The 18,341-nt window shown below is 38.4% G+C and overlaps 1 long non-coding RNA gene across 1 annotated transcript; it reads left to right on the top strand.

The window, feature by feature from the left end:
- Positions 1 to 263: 263 nt before the first annotated feature.
- LOC134485711 (uncharacterized) lies at positions 264 to 8,090 on the top strand. Its single transcript, XR_010063974.1, has 2 exons — positions 264 to 1,351; positions 7,669 to 8,090. It is a non-coding gene; the product is annotated as an uncharacterized LOC134485711 (long non-coding RNA).
- The last annotated feature ends 10,251 nt before the right edge of the window (positions 8,091 to 18,341 follow it).

The raw sequence follows: 18,341 nt of genomic DNA, 5'->3' as shown, positions 1-18,341 counted from the left end.
GAGTTTATGAATGACCCAGACTATGGAAACTTGTATGTCATAAAGAAGCAATCGCATTCTCCTGAGAAATTCAAGGCATCAGGCTTCTTTGGGGACCCTTATGTGGTGCTTGCCTCTTTGTGGTCGGCTGCTACAGTTCTCTAGTCTAGGGGAAAGAACTAAATGGTAGGCAGTCCTTTACCACATGGATTGGAAAATTTCTATTTCAGAGTGTCCTTGGTGTGTGTGTGTGTGTGTGTGTGTGTGTGTGTGTGTGTGTGTGTGTAGGCTTTCTTATCTGAGTACTGTATTTACATTATTTCCATTCAACTTTCCCCCAGCCAACTCTGTGTTCTCTCCACTTCCTGTTAAATTCATGACTTCTTTAATTATTTTTATTACACCCCCCACACACACACACAAAGACCTGGACACACACACCACACACACACACACACACACACACACACACACACACACACACATTCTCGCCTTGGCTCATTAGTATTGTTTATATGTGTGTATGTTTAGGGCTGACCATTTGGAACTGGAAGACCTATCAGGAGCCTTGTCCTTACAGAAGACTGGTCTGCCCTTATTTACTTGCTATTAGCTGTCTCTAGCTCCTCATGTAGGAGAGTTTCCCTATCTGTGGAGAAATGTCACCAGTGTGGTCATTTTGCAGGTCTGCTTCCCTACAGTTGTGGCTTCATGGCTGCAGTTCATCTGTCAAAGACAGTAATCTTGCAGGAAAATTCTGGCCCTCTGACTCTTATAATTTTTTTACTTGCTTTCCTAATATCCCCTGAGTCAGGTTGTGTTGTAAATGTACCATCTGTGGTTGGACGACTTACAGTCGGTCAGTGGTTCTCAGTGTTGTCACCACTTGTGAGTTTCCATGGTAAAGTTTCCATATGCCACACACTGAAAAATGAGTGTCTTTGATGAGGTGTGGATGCTATACTTATCTGTGGGCATAAAAATATGTGTTTAGACTGCAGTTAGAAAATATAGTTTTAGAATAGAATAGAATAGAATAGAACAGAACAGAACAGAACAGAACAGAACAGAACAGAACAGAACAGAACAGAACAGAACAGAACAGAACGAGGTTCTGTGACCTCAGCAGCTATGGGTAGTTTGATAAGTTTACAGTAGCAGACACAGATTCCCTCCTATTAACTGGGCCTTAAATCAAATCATACCACTGTTGGTTACTAAAAATATAAGTGCCACTATTGTCCTTGGGGGATATATTGCTTTGGTTCAAAATCATACAGCTGGAAAGGACTACTGATTAGTTTTCTTTTGGCAGCAGCCACAGCATCTTTGTACACTAGGAGAGCTAGGTGGCCAGGGAGAAGACTTCCAAGTAAGTCCCAGCTAGATTTCTCTAAATCCTATGTCTGAGATATGTCTTAGGTTCAGCAAAAGAGTCTCTGTTTCAATGTCTAAGAAATTAAAAATTGTGCGGACCCTCAGAATAAAAGTAAAACATGTCTAAATAGCCCAAAGTAGTTTCATTTAATGGAAAAAATGTTTCCTCTAAACGATAGAGATAAGCTGTTTATACTGAACTTAAGATGCAATTTTCAAGAAAATAAGTCACAATGATGAAATAATTATACTTCATCATTTTATGAAGATAACAAAAATTGTTATTTTTAGGGAAGACATGAACACACACACACACACACACACACACACACACACACCAAATTGGAGCCTTGTGTTTCAGAAAACTTTTGTAATATCTGTAATTTGTAAAATCATTACAAAAATGATACTACATCACTTAAAAATGATGCTATATCCATTGCAGATCAAGAATAGGAGCTGCCTTAGAAAGTGTGTTGGCCTTTCTTTGGCAGAGTCAGCTGCTTTCTGACCCCTTGTGTAAATATTCAGCTTTTCACATGATTCCATGTTACCTTCTTAGGATATCATTCTGGGCAGGCTTTGATCCCTCACTAATTTTTGCAAGCCATATACATAAGCTTCAAACTGTTTGAGACAGCTACTTCTTCAGTAAACACCATTCCTTCTCTTACATACACATATATGTGTGTATGCACTTAGAACACATACTGATTATTCATACATGTACTTGGCAAAGCAGCACTCCAGCCACAGAGAGGTCAGCAATATGCCTAAGGGTGTATGCTAGCTGCTTCTATGTTACAGAATTTTCACACATTTTACATATCTCTGCTAAAACAAACATATAACATAACCTCTCCTTCTGTGCAGTTGTACCAGCTTTTTAAATTTTTTCTATTGTTTTAAGTAGTTGAATTGAAGCATAGAATTTAGAGATTCTGTTGCATATTTTTCCACATGGATGGAAAAACATAGAGCTTATGCTATATTTATTGAAAGTCCAGGGGCCAGAATAGAAAAGGCACAGTGATCTCAATGTCCTGAAGAAATGGAGGCTTATTTGCTGCCTGATTAAGACAAATGACCCAGGCAGCTGTACAAAGAATTCCCACCAGCTACTAACCCACAAACGGTGGTGTCATTCTTCATTTTTAGAAAAGTATCAAAATAAACTTAAAATAACACCAATTACTTAGGGTTATAATGAAATATCCTATGCTCAACTTCAGAGAGTATAATTTTAACTGCTCTTTTTTTTACAGTCTCAAAACATTAAATATTCAATGTTTTACAGAAGTTAATGTTTGTTAAGCATGAATAACTTTTTAAAAGATTTGCTGTTTCCTGGTGCCTACTACATTGTAGGACGCACTGTCAGTAAATAGGGCTAAATAACATGTTCATAATCAGAACTCATGTGAAGATATAAATACTAACTTGTATCACATGCACCAAGTTATAGAAAACAAATAGGGTCTAAGCAATTTTAAATATACACTGACATTAGGACCCTATTCCTAAAGATACATAGTAGTAAAAGACATTTATTCTCTAGTTTTGTGCATGTGCCTACAAATGTGTATGTCAGTATGTATGCATGTATAAGTATCTGTGTGCATATGTGTGTAAATGCTTGTTCTCTATACATGAATGCTTGTGTGTATGAGAATTTATAAGCATGTGTGTGATTGTGTGAACACATGTGCACATGCATGTGCATGCGTGCGCTCGAGTGTGCGTGCGTGCATGTGTGTGTGAGTGTGTGTGAGTGTGTGTGTGTGAGTGTGTGTGTGTGTGTGTGTGTGTGTGTGTGTGTGTGTGTGTGTGTGTGTAAATCAGGTGTGGATCAGGGCCAGACTCTTCAGAAGCTGTCCATTTTTTTCCCTCACCTTGTTATCTGAGACAGTCTCTCCACGGGAGCCCAAGCTCACTGTTTAGAGCAGGCTGACTAGCCAGCACACCTCAGTGTCTGCCTGTCTCTGTTTTTAAAGTGCTACAATTGGAGTAAGACTGTGCCACCATGTTTCAACAGAGGACAGAACAGAACAAAGGTCCATAATCATGCTTGCAGTTGTGCAAGGGCTAGTTACACCATAGTAGGTGTAATTATGATCTGGTTATTGTTTTCATTTGGAAATTAAGCATCACATAAGAAAATATGATTGTGTGTCAAGTTGACAAGGGCTGAACTTGTGATGGCTACTCTTGGTTGTCAACTACAACTGAAATTAACTAAAACCCAAATGGCTGGGCACACCTGTGAGGACTTTACTTAAATGACTAGAAGTAGGAAGAGCCACTTGTAATCTGGATCCTTTGAGGTAGAAAAAAAATCATCTTATACATCTTTAATCCAGATCTTTTGAGGTGGGAAGAACCATCGTCCTCTGACAGCCTATATAAAGGACATGGAAGAAGAAAGCTTGCTCTCCGTGCCTGTGCGCTCACTGTCCGGATCAAGTCCATTTTTCATTGGCATTAGAGTCTACTTTGAGATTCTGTCATATATTGTAGACCAGCTGAGACATCTAGACTCATGGACTGGTCAACTAACTCCTGGATTCTTGGACTTTCCATTAACAGACAGCCATTGTTGGACTAGCTGAACCCCGTTCCATAAGCAAGTCACACACACACACACACACACACACACACACACACACACACACACACACAACTGACTAATATACCAAGAAAAGGAAAAATACTGTATTGTGGTCTTGTTCTGGTAAAAATAATTTTTGCTTTGCCTTTGAAGAAATCTTTTGAAGCAAATTTTCATTGAATATGTGAAACTCATTAATTGATAACTGAATGCAATTAATTAATAAATAAATATAAGCATTAATGATTTAGCTTGTAAATAAAACCAAACAGATATTTATTTGTATGCCAACTTTCCAAAGCAGGCGCACATGATTTCCTTTTCTTCTGTGAGCAATGAGGGCAATACCGAGTAGGCAAATCATCTTGGGTCGTCATCCCAGTATTGGCAACTACTTTGTTGTTACTATGCTACTTTTAGGCTTATGCTTCATTTCTGATCATACCTTGTTTATTCCTTTTAAGAACACATAGACTGTTAACTGGGTTTGAGATGAATTGAAACAGAACTGACAAACTCTGTCCAGTACAAACCTACCTTCATGAAAGAGACTGACACCATGATAGAGTGTCCAATGGGAAAGGTCAAAGATAACCTCTGAGCATTCATTTATTATCAACAATCAGCAAGAGAGTTGGGGAAAAATATCAAGAATGTTTCTATAGAAACTTTTTGCCAAAGTCTCACTCTAGCTTATTTTAAGTCACTCAATCCATACAACCAAGCTGACTCATCTACCCCTTACCTTCCTATTCTAATTCAACCTCTTCTGAAAAGCATGCTAGAGTGGGTAGCCTTGGCCACTAAGAAAATGAGAGTCAGACTTGAGTGTTGTAAACAGCCATTCAGCTGCAGAGAACGCAACACACAGCGGTAACCAGGACTGCTCTTCAGTTACTCCCTTGTGAGGGAGAGTTGGGAACCTTTCTCTTTATAAATGTGAGAGGAGATCAAAAGCAGGTTCTCTTGAGAACGAAGAGAATACAACATCAAGAATTTGAATTCTTAAAGAATAAAGCTAAAGAAAAAGGAGCCTGGGTTCCCAGGTATGAAATAGGTAAGAGTTTGAAGTCACTGTTCTAGTCTCTTGAAGGAGAATCACTCACATAGTATGACATACATGCTGAGTGTCACTGTGACAATGATTTACCATGTGCCAGATGCCAGACAGTGTTCTAAATTGCTACAAATTTTAATCTTCCAAACAAGTCTACATTCTATATTATTTCCTGATGTGACTTAAATACTATGCAGAGGATTTTAAATCAAGCTTTACACCAGCTAGTAAGAGGAAAAGGCAATCATCTATGAGCTCAGATAGCATATCCAAAGCCTACCACCTGACTGTGAGTGACTCTGGGTTTCGGAGATGGTTGAGGGGAGGGCACGAGGATACTCTCCTTCGATCCCAGGAGCTGATGGTGAGAACCAGCCTGGCTGTGTCTTCTGCTCTGCAGAGGTATTGCTTGGAGAAGTCACTGTTCTTGACAACATTAGCCAGCGTTTTGCAGCCAAGATTGTATGTGCAAACAATTGCACTATTTGTTCAAACAATATTTATTGCACAGCTACTCTGTGGTGATACTGTGTCTCTGACACACACTTTCTGCGTCTGAAACAACTTTCTTTACCTCTCTGAGCCTGATGTTTTTATATTAGTAATGGGCTTTCATCCCTGGGTTGACAAGTGTGATTTGATGTGAAAATGATTACTCTCTGTGGTTTTCAGTGCACATATTCTGTATTATTGCTTTATGGTAAAATAAAATTGAAGGTAATTTTAAAATAAAATCAGCAGTTTGAACAATATCATTTAAAAAAGAAATTCAATACTATACAGTGCTATGAATTTAGAGATTCGAATAGACAAAAATGGAAACATTACATCACAGGTACTGCCACATTGGGTTTCAGATATAAACACCTACATGGGTATTGTTGCACGTAATATGCATTTCTTACTAAGAGCTGGAGTCAAAGTTGGAAAGATTTTTTAATAGCATATGAACAATTCTTTGTGGATTCTATAAGTTGTCTAAAAGTTAGAAGCTTGTTTCTGCTTCTTCGGAGAAATGGTTTTCTTACCTGTGGTAGAAATAGCATATAGAATATTTTTTCCCATCAATCGGTACAAAGCTTTGGTGAGAGGGCACAAACCTATTGCCTAAAAATTAAGTACTAGAGTTACTGATAAATTACAGTTTTCTGTGCTATTTCTGGCTGCTGCCATCCCTTTGTAAAGTCAAATTGTTTACAGTTAAGCTCAGCTATATAGATACAGTATACCTTTGAAACACTCTGCGTTAAATCTCTTTCTTCCAAGTAATGTGAAACCCAGTCTCCTGTAGCTCTTTTTTTTTTCTTAATGTAGTGATACAGACTAAAGGAAAGAGAGCTGTCACCATTGGCTTGAAAAAACCATGAATAATTGCCCTCTTCTCAGGAGAGTCCTTTGCCCCTAAAAGCCTTCAACTCCAGATCATCTGTCTTTGGAGTCGCATGGGCACACCGGCCTCCTGTCTCTTTCTTCAAATTAAGGGCACTGAGCAGAGCTGCCACACTGAGCACTAATGAATTCTCTGAGACTAATCTACACAGTAATGAGAACAGGAATCTGTCAGTCACTGTCCCAGGAGGTAACAGTTCACACACCGTTACATCACCCTATTAAAATAACTTATTAGCTGCCTTGCTTGTCTGCTTCTATTCATTAAGAAGGTGTGACCAAAGAGACATGCGTTTGAACAAATTATGCAACTTGATTTGCATTGTACTCCACTTTATTTTTATGGCCGAATGCACACACGTTTTACATAAATTCCAGCATTTTATGAAGGCTGTAATTACCTTAGAGAAATCTCAATAAGATTATGACTTTTACTGACTAGACGAAAAATATTTGGGGAAGGTCCACATCCTGTTCAGCTTCTGAAGAAGCCTTGAGGCTGTACGTTCCGTCCTCTGCATTTCTGATTCTAGGTAATATTGGTTACCATAAAGGACTTTTTGGCACATGTGTAGTATATCTGTCACATGATGTTACTGAACCATACTGAGAACTAAACTGGAGACAAAATTTAGGCAGAGTAACCAGGATTTGGGAATATTGTTTTTCAAATCCTATGACTTCTGTAAGGATTGAGTCTTATTATTTTTGTAAATATAATATCATAGTGTGACCCTGGGTTTTGACCAATGCACACTACTTCCCTATGGCTTTTTATGGCTGTCAATGAAGTGGGGGACCATCTAGTACTTTTTATACTTATTTACTTCGTTTGCAGAATAGGAGTAAAAGAATGTTTTCACACACTGTGATTATGAAAGCACAAAGGGGTTTTAAAGTGTTTGTCATTGGTAAAATCCAAGATATTGTCTATTGTTACTGCCATAATCCTACTATCATTCAACTTTCCTCAAAGAAAACATCAGAACAGAAGTTACATATTTTTAATGAAAATTTTTCTAGATTGCTTTTCATGAAGCTGTTTGAAAGCTGGAAAGATGCAGTATAGCTTTAAAACTACTGAAAATCCATTTGCACACTTTATGAAGCTCAGTTTATCAGCAGCCATGCAGTCCAGGCCTCAGGTAACCATCACTGAAGTAGAGCATGGACGTCCTGGTGCAACCTGTTGTAACCGTGCTGTGCTGAGCAGGTTTCTCCAACTCTACAGCCGCACTTTCTCCCTTCTTCCCAACAGGACATAATGCAGCGTTCCTTCTCCGGTTGTGAACGTTGTCGGATGAAGAAGCCGTCAGATGTTTAGCCTGTATGCACACTCATCAAGCTGTCCTGACTATTACTGCTCATGACGCCTCAGATCCACCAACTCAAGACCCAGCCCTAGGCTGTCTTTCTTACAGTTGCTTATAGGTTTCCCTTTCCCAGCTCCACTCATTTCTAACCTGTATCCCCAAAAGCCCATTATCCCCATGCTGCTGCTTGGCCTAGACTAGCTCCAGAACAGAGCTTTCTGAACTAGACCAGTGCACACTTCAATAGAATTTATAAGATTGGCATGAGCTCAGATTGTTAGCAAGTTACAGGAAAGTAGCCTATAGCAATGTCCGATTTAGCTTATTCTTCAATCATTAATGATTAAATACTATTAAAGCAAACAAACTTGAGTAAGACTTGGATTCATTACCTTAGTGAATAGCATAAATGACTCATAGCTTTCCAAAACTTCTGAAACTAGAGTAATATTCCAAAAACAACAGCCACATAGGCCTACTGCTCCCTAGTAGGTTGAACAGGATCCCAATCAATTTCTATTTTTCACAGTCAATAAATTCATAATAACTGACAGCTTGTACATGCAATAGCAATCAATTAAAAAGAGGCCATAAATTTGAAAGAAAGCAAAGGAGAATAAGGTGTATGGGAACTTTGGGAGGGAGGTAATGGTAGGGATAAATACTAGATTGTGTATATATACCACACGGGAATGGCAGTGAAGGTCAGTTTGTAGAGTCCTTGTCTCATAAGCACGGAACAGAGTTCAGTCCTCAGCACCACTTAAACTAAGTGTAGTAACACATGCTTCGTAGTCCCAGGATTCAGGAAATGCAGTCAGGAGGATTACTAACTGAGAGCTATCCTTTGCTCCATAGTAAGGTTGCAGCAGGCCCTGAACAACATGCAGTCCTGTCTCAAAATCAGAACAGCAACAAACTTACTAACATGCCGTGTTAACATTGGGTGGGGGAATGTCTTGCACTTGGGACCTGGTGTAGCTATAGCATCAACTTTCATAACGATAGGAATCACTCAGAATTAGCTAATCAGTTTCCACCATTGTTAATGAAATGAGTCTCTCCACATGGTGTTCAGCAGAACTAATTTTTTGACGTGGGTATTTGTGGGACAGCAGACTCTTAGTAAAAATCTTGAAATAGATACATATGAAGTAAAGAGGCATCTGTCTGCATTGATATTTTCTTGCCTAAAAGATCCCCAGCATGTAGTTCACTGCTGCAGAGTAGGGGAAAAAAAGAACTGTAATAGGATGTTAAGACATACTCCATTGTTTCTTGTCTACACGGAATGTCTGGTCATTAATCTTGCTGATCAACTTGACAGGATTCAAATCATCAAGGGTATTCACCCCACAGTGTGTCTGGAAGGGTGTTTTCAGAAAGGTTCAATTTAGGATCGAAGGCGTCCTGAGCGTGAGAGGCAGCATCCCGAGGACTGGGGTTGTAGATTGAATAAAAAGAAGTAAAAAAAAAAGTGTGGAGGGTGCAAAGCTCCTGCAGGTCCACTATTTACCCGTGAAATGTTACATTTTATTACTCATGTCCTTTTATCTCTTGAGGATCATCCTGTGTGAAATACAAGTCTCTGTAAGTTCTATATTTCTCAGGGTTTGTCCAGGGCATCTTATATGTATTTTTATCGAATGTGTCGGTGTATGACTGTCGTATGAATGAGAGATATTTAATTTATTCTCTAATTTCTAACCTAACGTTATGATGCTCCATTTCTTGACTTTACTACAACCTTCTGATGTAACTGTAAATGGAAGACACTTGTTTCTCATTGTACAGTTTTGAGTTTGGAAAGTACAGCCCGGGAAGGTGATGGTCGCATATATGAGAGGGAAGCCGCCTACTGGAGCGGGGTGTCCATCACAGGTAACAAGTTCCATGATGACCCCTGTTAGTTGCTTTTAAACCCTGCCAGTTTCCAGAGACTGCTATTACTAACTCTTTCAGTCTTATCAAACAACGGAGCTGGAAAGGTTAAAAACTCAAGGAAGCCCTTCCACACAGTGTGCTTCGTGTGAATCCAAGATAATTTGCCAGTGTTATGCTTTCAGATATTAGCATGAGGTTATTTAACATCACCAACAAATGGAGTGCATGCCCTGATTGACCAAACACACTGTCCAGATACTTTGCAAACCTAGAGCCAGATCAGAAGGCCAAATGCAGAAACTTAGGAAAACACGACACAGATTTGCCATGCTGGCAATGACTCAGACTCTAGGTCTTCAGTAACAAGACAGAGCAGAAGAAGGCAGTTCAGTGTGCTCCAGAGAATGGCCATTCCATTCCATACTGACAGGCATAATGCTAAAACCAATCTCGTGGGATGTGGCAGGTAGAATAATTTCAATATTGAGTCTGCTCTCCATCATGTGTGTGTTTGTGTGTAGCATCGTAATGCTCAAGGAAACACCTTGAGAAACATTATGCTATGTCACTACAGAGCTCCATTTGAGTTTGGCATTCTATGTCAAAAAATAAATAAATGAAATGGAGAATAGAGAATTCCTACATATTTTTTTAAAAAATATGCTGTTATAAATTGTTTAAACTGAAATGTTACTTGTGATTTAGACAGCATCAAGAAGTGTGTCTTCCTTTTTCAAAATCCTCATTTTTGATTTTTTTAAATTTATTTTTATTTCTGCGTCTGTGTATGTCTGTGTGTTGTGTCTCAGTGTGTGTGTATCTGTGTGTGTGTCCATGTCTCTGTGTGTGTTGGCTTATCTATGTACATGCAAGTGCTTGTGGCATTCAGAGGATGGTGTGGGACTCCATGGAGGTAGAGTTACGGCTATTTGAGCAGCCAGATGTGGATGCTGCGAATTAAACTAGGGTCTGCAAGGGAAGCAAGTGCTAAGTGCTCTTAACCAATGGGCCATTTCCCAGCCCCCACTCTCCTGCCTTTATCCCAAGAAGTCATGAGGTGACAATTAGAAAACTACTGCCCACTGGGCAAACCTGGACTGTAGCCTACTTTCATATGGGCTGTACCCTAAGAATGTATTTTGAATGTTGTTTGTTATGAGAAGAAAAAAGACAGAGGAAAATATATTATAGAGACCATATGTAGGCCATAAAAGCCAAAATGCCTACTCTCTGGCCCTTTATGAGAAAAGTTTGCCAACACTCAGGCTGGGTTGTGTTTTCGTGCTAGGATAACAACCACCACACATATTGCAGCAATTTTGTACAACAAAAGTTTATTTCCTGCCAATCATGACCATCACAAGGTATTAGAATTCTCTGTGTATTATAACCAATCAGAAACCCAGCCTGGCAAAGATGTCAGGTTAATATGTGCTTGACAGTCACCCTAGGACAGAGAAGGATGAAAGCTAAACAGTGGCTCTTGGAACTTGCGCCTGCGTGTGAAGTGCACCACAGCTGGTCACATTCCACTGGCCATGTAAGTCACGGTGCTTCATCTACCTTCAAAGGAGGCGCAATTCTACCTCATGCCTAGAAGAAACACAAGTCCATTTGGTAAAGGGCAGTTGTAAGGTAGACTAGATGTATGACTGACGACACACACTTGTTTGTGCATATAAAAGTTGTCAAAAAGAGAAGAGTAAGAATCCATATCCTGTGAAAACTCATTTGTTGATATTTTCATTTTTCTGTTTGTAAATATAGATATACAGAAACTAGAATGGCATAAATACAGAATTGATTTTTCTGTTATAACTATTACATTTGTAATCTATAAATATATTTATTATATATTACATGTTAAATTCATATATGAAAGTATAAAAATAGATATATTCCTATAACTATATAATTACTCAATTACATTATATGAAATGAATACTATAAAACAGAGATCTCACTCTATCTGCTTATCTGTACAGATATCTCTTATATATACTGATAATGGAGCCTTTGATATTGAGTGGTTAATATATAAGTATAAAGGATAAAAATTAAAAATATATACCAGGAATTCAAATTTCAATGGATATATATTTTGTTTGATGTATGTATATGTGCATTGTATACTCTGTATCAATGGTACTGTTAATGAAATATTTCTGTTTCTTTGACACATATATGTATATAGAGAGAATTGTGTATTGTATACACAGCAAAATCTATCATCTATAAATTACAAGAAGCATAGAAGCATCAAAATCGGTTTAAATATAATTTTAAATGTGCTCTAGTCTCAGGGTGTATGACTGCATACATCATACATCAACATGCATTCTTCAAAGTTGTCTGAAATTTTAATGACTTTCTTTTTAATTCCAAGCTGATACTTTTAAGGAAGGAAGGGAGTGAGGAAAGAAGGGAAAGAGAAATGTGTTCCTTCCGGTTGGGGGATTTGGTGTAATGATGTTCTCAAACTAGACGTGCCTCAAGTTTTTCAAACCAGTGGCAATGTTGGAAGAATCGTGCGATGATAAATATTGGCATTAGAAACAAATACACAGCTGATTCTGGTTTAAGATAAGGTTAAGACTGTGGTTACGATAAGGACATTAGGAAAGATCCAAGGTCAAGTTCTCAGGCATTTATTTGCATTTATGAATAATCTCTGAACCATATACTTTTTCTTTATACCTCTTCCAACTAAAGGCATTCGATTATTTTTGGAATTTTGTTTAATAGATTTTTTATAGCATTTCATGCTGGTGATAGGGGTTATGACAAGGCGAAGCCTATCCCCTTGAAAAGGAACAGTCTATTTCAGTTCTAAAAGCATGGAAAGCCAGTGATCTTAAACTCCGGGAACAAGGACAAACTGTAATCTGAAATTTTCCCATTCTGCTAAGAGTGTTGGCCATGCCTTTCTTAGCTCATTGGTAAAACAGAAAGTTATGAATGATAATTCACTAAAGTAATAATGTTTCTTTTCCATGGGTCTAGCCTAGATGCACCTAGTAATGTAGAACCCAAGATTACTGTTTGTTTTTAGCCCTGTATCACTAAAAGGCTGAAAGAACCAAATAGGTAACATTCACAAATAGCCAATTCTTGGTGGTGGTGAGCAAGTGGGAAGCAGGGAAGGGGGATCCCTGACAGGGAAATTTTCTTTCCAGAAGAACAAATCAAAATATTTAAAGGGCGGAGATCTTGTGAAATCGCTTACAGTGGAAGAGTCCAAGGCTGTCTTCCATCTGTGTTTGGGGAATCGTTAACAGCAATGTGTGGGAAGTCAAACAAAAGTGGAGAGCAGAGTCTTCTTTGCTTTTAAAACAAGGATGTTTGTTTTAAGGGAAGTATGTGTGGGGCCAGAAAGGGAGAAAGCAAGGCTCCTGTGAGAGAAAGGGGACATGGAGAGGAAAGGAACACACCGACCATTCAAAGGACTTTTCTGTGCTCCTGATAGCAAATAAACCAGAGTTCATTTTCATAAGAAAAAGAAGAAGAAGAAGAACGAGAAAGAGAGAAGAAAAAGAATAGTGTTGCCTTATTATACAGGAAACAGTTTCTGGGACTTTAGACCCATTAGCTATGGCTTAAACACTAAGCACTGCTGAGCTTCTCAGTTGGATTTTCTGAATTTTGCCATCTTTTCTCTGAGAGTCTTTGTATTCCTATGGAATTGCTTCTTGAACTAACCTGTGTCACTGAAGATTTTTATTAAACTGTTTAAAAGAGAAAGAGGGCCACAGAAAGGGAGGGAGTGAGGAGGAGGGTAAGAAACACTAAGGAACTATAAAGAAACCTGATGGAAGTCTTTTGTGAGCTCATTAAAAATAAAGATATTGACAGAGATACCCTCCAAATATGGTCAAAGCTGCTCCTTAAATGAAAGAGTTATTAAACAAAAATCTGAGTTATCACCTTATATGCTATTGGTCAGGGAGGCTCCAGAAATACCAAAATAACATAGGCTATTGTCTTGTCATTGTTCTTGGCTGCCCTACTATAACTAAAATTCTGTGGTAATATCCAGCAAACAATAATACCATCATTCCCGGCAAGATGTACCCACTGCTATAATAGTGATGTGACTGTTACTGGATTTGAAGCCTGCTCCACAGAAGGGAATTCAGGCCTAGTATTGTATAGCTGGTCAAAAATTCATAGCTGGTAATGCCATAGGGAACACTTACTGTTGTCTTGCTAAATGGATGTGTTGTCACATAGTCTCCTATACAGTTATATTTATATCCAGATTTATGTTGCTCTTGGTCTGGGTCAGAGAAGATTCTTTTCGAGGTGTGTGGTAATCAATACACAGATTTATAACTGGTTGAGGCTTGTAGACTAAGTGGCAGTGAATGCTCAACCATGAACTAATATCTATATCCACATTCCTCCTCCAATGTTCAGGGGAGATCGTGGGGAAGGAGATAAAAAAGACATGAGAACTTGAGGATTGGGAGGAGTGTCATAAAATGCCATCTTCTGGGGGTGACATGCTGTGACACTCATGGACTCACAGCATCAGTGGCCACCTGCACAGGATCATGCCAGTTAAAATTCTAGCATCATGGGGGTCCTTCTCACAAAGCCTCACCCTAGGTAAAGAGAGTTGACTTCCTTAATTTATAACTAGGTATTGCTTAAGAAGAACAAGCAATACTTTTAATATTTCATCATTTCCATAGTGAACCAAATTTAATAGTGTCAGCTCCTCCCCAATTAACAGGCAGGTGGTCTCATTTTCTGTGAAGGCGTGAAAATAGAACCATTTGTTTTAAGAAGTAATAGCATCACATAGTAAGGGCTTCTTAGTCACGGGAATGCAAGTAAATACATGGATGTAAAAAGGGGTCTTGGGTAGGTAAATCCACTTCAAAGACATTATCTATGTAATGTGAAGAATTCTATTTGAGAAAATAAAAAATTTTAAGATTCATATCCTGTAAAATATTTTTAGATCATATATAGCCACCAAAAATAGTTAAAATTATATACACACAAAAATTTAAAACAGGCCAATAATCTACAGGCAGGAAAAGGTGACAAGGGAAGCGAATATTTCACTTCTGTAAATAACACATTACTAATTCTGAAGCATTAGCGGAGCGGCCCAGCAAGCAGTCCGGGGATATTTGTTCATTTATCTAAGACAGTCTTCTTGAACTTATGAATATGTATTAGCCACAGAGTTCAATCCAGCATTATGAAAAGTGAGAGGCAGTGTCTTCTGCATGCACAGGGCACTTTTCATTCCTCTGCTTCTCCACACTCACTGGCATCTTGTCACGCTCGAATATGCCATGCAGCACAGAACTGCCGTCTAGTCTAAGTACCTGAAGAGTGAAAGGGAGAGGCAGCCTAATGCAGCACACGTTGTCTGTTCAGCTGGAGATGCAGACCCTCTAGTGTAACACAGTGAAATCAGCATGGGATTGATTCTACTCCTCAGGTCTGCTTTACAGACACGAAGCCTATGAGTTCAACCAATGTCTATATTTTTAAATGTTACATGGAACCGTCAGTGAGTTCATGATAATCGCTCTCTCATTTTTTTCATTCTCGTACACATGCAGGCTGTGTGTGTCTATAATCTACCACATAAAAAAGAATTGTGTTCAGTGCTGGTAAGCGAATTTGTGGTTGATCAATATGTCCCCACTATTCATAGGAAACAATGGCCTCTACCAGACACCGACAGGCAAGTTTTTGTAAAAGGTTAACATGCAGAAAAAGATTGTGGAAAGTACAGGCAAGGCACTGGAATTCAGCAAAAAGACAATTATTATAGTCCAATGGAAACACATCAAACACACACACATGCATATACAAACACATAAACACACAAATACACACACACTCATGTACACACATATATTCATATATGTAACAGATGTACATACTTACACATACACATGAGCACACGTGCACACACACTAGCTGTTTTGTGATAAAGAAGCTTTCATTGATAAAGAACTATATTGAATTTCTCAATCTTCTGGGTATATCCATGGGGGTGTCGTAGGCATGAAAGTCCTTGGCTTAGTCATCAGGGGAAAGGAAGCAGAAACCATAGGATTAGTAAGAATCAAAGTTATCGTTTTCCTTTTCTAATTAATTCTTCAGGAACAAAGACGTTCAAGAGCATGATACATGATACTCATTCAAGCACTTATCTCTTTAAACAATATTACACATATACACATACACATATACCCTTAGGTGTGGGCTACAAGATGCATAGTAGTGACCACAGACGAAGAGCTTCTGCATTTCTGTAGTTCATAACTAGTGATTAATGCTTGACTGCTCATGACACAAGGCTGTGTTGTCTACCACTTGTCCTTGTTCTGCTCTTCAGATTTTGTTCATAATCTCTCATGGTGTTTCATTTGTTGTGTTTCTTTATTCTGCTTTAGTTTTGGACAATTCTCTGATCTTTCATTTTCTTTGTCTTGATTCTGAAAGATATAGATCTATTATTTGTATAATGCTCCCCTCTTTGATTTCTAATGTTTCCTTACAATTATAATCAACTATAGCAGGGATAATATGACCTTCCCACAGTACTAGAAGAGACACATCATATTTTGAAATAACATAAGTAACTATAGCTTATCCCTCAGCTTTTTCCATCTCTAGATTTTACAAAAGCATCTTACTCATACTCGCATGATCTGAACCTTTTCTCTAGGTCCTAGTGCTAGAAATCGACTTGCTCACATGACAGTTCTCCTTAGACTCATAAACACTTAAAGTGCGAGCCTACAACCACAACCTTCCAGCATCAACTTCTCCCTCTGCCATGTCTCCTGACTCAAACATTGCAGCACATCTACTTCAATTATGCAAGCTAGGATTTTAAAAGCAATGCTTAGTGGGTTGTTCCTCCTTGACTCCCAAATCAATAGACAATCAAGTCTTTCCATTTTTACACACTAAATTGTTTTGTATAACAGTTTCTTGCCTCTCATTCTTCACTCATGGCATTTTGGTAAAAAAAAAAATTGATTGCTACTTTGGTCGAGTCTCCTTGGCATACTCTACCAAGTGATCTTACTGAATCCACATTACTCTCTTCCAACTTTAATCCACATTTCAAACAAGGTGATTTTTTAAAAAAAAAGAATTATTTATTTTCTGAGATTAGAATATAATTACACCCCTCCTCCAATACACATACACACATACCCTTTCCGTTCCCTACATCTTACCATGTACCCATCCTTTATGCTATTTTGGCCAGTTTACATTTTAGGTGCCGTATCTCAGTCTTGTCTAAATTCTCTGATACATTTACATTGCTCTTAGAATAAAAGTTAAAGTTCTGGTAAATAAAAGTGAGCAAATATATCATATGTATAGTATTATGTATTAATATATATTTATATGTAATTCCTGCCTTGATGTTTGCATTCTGCTGAGGAAGACTGATATTACTCCAAAATATTCACCTTAAATGACAGAAGTATGTGTTATGTTCAGACTCTTGTCTGCCTCTCGACCACATCTTCATCTTTTAGCCCATTTTGCCCTCTACTCTCACTATTTTAAACTCCTAAAACATCTTGCACACCATTCTGTCTTTGTGCACACTATTCCCTTCATCTGCTAAAGCTCTTCAACTCACTCGGCCACTCTCCTCATCCTTCGAATCACAGATTCTTGCTCGTTTCTGCCTAAGCTGGGATATTCTGTTACATGCATGTGTAAAGCACATTCCTTATATGGAGAATTCATGTCTCTATTTGTAATTATTTGTTATTTATTGTGATTATTGGAAAAATATTAATCTTCCCCAACAGAGCACAGGCACAGTATTTGATTTTGCTTTCCTTTCTCATATGACATCATAGCACCCAGCAGAGCACCCAGCATGCAGTAGGCTGTTTGTAAATAATTGAGTAACACAAACTCTAAAGATCTGCTTCGTGTTTAATGGAATAGACCGTGTATTGCACATGAACTACAATTATCTGTTACTGCTAACTTCTGCTTACAGAAAGCAGTGCACTGTGCCTTTAGAACTCCTATGTTTCCTAAGTTAAAATATTTGTTAGCTCACACAATGAAAAGCTTCCTTCTTGTAATCTTTTGGAAACAATTTCCTGAGACATGCTAAAACATATTATTCGTTTGAATTCTTTAGGGAGAAAAGTTCTCTTTGTTTTTATGAAATCTCTATTACATTGGTTCAGAAAGCCAACTTTTAAACTATTAACAATGATGGATGATACAAGGATGAGATTTTGATGTCTACAATTGTTTTGGGTAAGTCATCGGTGCTCCGTTATCTCACGATCAATCAAACCATTTCTATACTAATCATACATCCTGGTGGAATTGACCTACACAGATTCTCTCAACAAAGCCTTCATCAAGCACATGACTTAACCTGATTATAATCTTCTCAACAACTATATTTCTCTTTGATCTGTATAGCTCTTCAGTCATAATGTGGCTGCAGTTTGTTGACAATAATGAGATTTTGCCACCTAAGCTCAGGTTAGGAAGAAATGCTGACTCTTACCATTTTAAGAACTTCAGTGCAGGGACTTGCAACACCATAAAACAACAATACAAATCAACCAGATCCCCCAGAGATCCCAGGGACTAAACCTGTACCCAAAGAGTACCTGTGGACAGACAGCATATGTAGCAGAGGATGGCCTTGTTGGGCACCAATGGAAGGAGAGGCCCTTGGTCCTGCCAAGGCTAGAAGTCCCAG

This window comes from Rattus norvegicus, chromosome 2 (genome assembly GCF_036323735.1).
Source record: "Rattus norvegicus strain BN/NHsdMcwi chromosome 2, GRCr8, whole genome shotgun sequence".
Taxonomy (NCBI): Eukaryota; Metazoa; Chordata; class Mammalia; order Rodentia; family Muridae; genus Rattus; species Rattus norvegicus.
Note: the sequence above shows the minus strand (reverse complement) of the source record. Positions and strands in the feature narration are given on the sequence as shown.